Source organism: Dromiciops gliroides, chromosome 3 (genome assembly GCF_019393635.1).
Source record: "Dromiciops gliroides isolate mDroGli1 chromosome 3, mDroGli1.pri, whole genome shotgun sequence".
NCBI classification, from domain to species: Eukaryota; Metazoa; Chordata; class Mammalia; order Microbiotheria; family Microbiotheriidae; genus Dromiciops; species Dromiciops gliroides.
The window spans coordinates 381,216,720-381,217,871 of record NC_057863.1 but is presented as its reverse complement, the minus strand read 5'-3'; the positions used below and the strand labels follow the sequence as shown (position 1 = coordinate 381,217,871).

Below are 1,152 nucleotides of genomic sequence, written 5' to 3'. Positions count from 1 at the left end.
GATTTCCTATTAGGTGTGGCTATAAAAAAGACAGGGGCTAATGGCCGTAAGAAATGTCAGGGAGGGGTTACATGGCAGCAGATGATGGCAGAGGACCTGTAAAGCTGCCTAGAAGGCTGAAGACCAGCCAATGGTAACAGAGAGCAGACAGCAGAGGAGCACTAGCAAAGGAGAGAGCAGCAGAGGCTTCTCCCTTCCCCCCCCCCCCCCCCCCCCCCCCCCCCCCGCAACACAAAGAAAGTAACTTTCCTAATGACAGGGAAACAGAAAGATACTGTGAAAGAAAGACTAACTCTAGGGTCAGAGGAGCTAGGTTCAAGCCCAGTCTATTGAGGTTTACTACCCGTGTGACCTGGAGACAATTTCACTTCTTTGGTTTTCAGTTTCCTAAAGGATTGGGTCAGACTAGATGACCTTTTAGGTCCTTCCCAGTACTAGAGTTATGGTCCTATAACATCATTAAAGGACTGATGATTTCTGTAACATGAGCTGCCCTGGCTACTCATGTTCCCTACTCTCTACACAGCAGCTCCTTAATATGTGGGCCCTGGTCACATGTGTTCCCCCTTTATGTGTCCCTTCTCACATGTTCCCTTGCCCCACATCATACCTATGCATATATGTATATTCTCTAATCTCACATCTTCACTATATTGGTATGGTAAGCTGTGGAAGTGTCCATTGCCCTGTGAAATACCTCTGTGTGATTCTTCTTATTTGTTTTTTTTTAATATGGAATGCTTCACAAATTTGCGTGTCATCCTTGTGCAGGGGCCATGTTAATCTTCTCTGTAGTGTTCCAATTTTAGTATATGTGCTGCCAAAGCGAGCACCCCCTGTGTGATTCTTGTCATTTATTTCCCGTTTGGTTTGATTAAAATATCTTTTGCCAATCCAATCCAACAAACAATTATTAAGTGTTTATGTAGTGCCATGCACTGTACTAAGGGCTGGGGATACAATTAATTAAAAAAAAAAAAAGATAGTCCTTGCTTTGAACAAGCTTACAATCTAAAGGCAGAGACAACACACAAAAGGAGACCAGAAACGGAGAAAGCAGGGCAGGGGGAGAATTGAAAGACCAAGAGGCATCTTGTTCCATTGAACTAGAACCAGAAAGGGCAGCAGATGCAAAGTGGAGTGAGCTGAGAG

The 1,152-nt window shown here is 44.4% G+C and overlaps 1 non-coding gene across 1 annotated transcript; it reads right to left on the bottom strand.

Moving 5' to 3' along the window:
- Positions 1–726: 726 nt before the first annotated feature.
- Positions 727–833, bottom strand: LOC122752125. Its single transcript, XR_006355923.1, has one exon. It is a non-coding gene; the product is annotated as a U6 spliceosomal RNA (small nuclear RNA).
- Between the last annotated feature and the right edge of the window lie 319 nt (positions 834–1,152).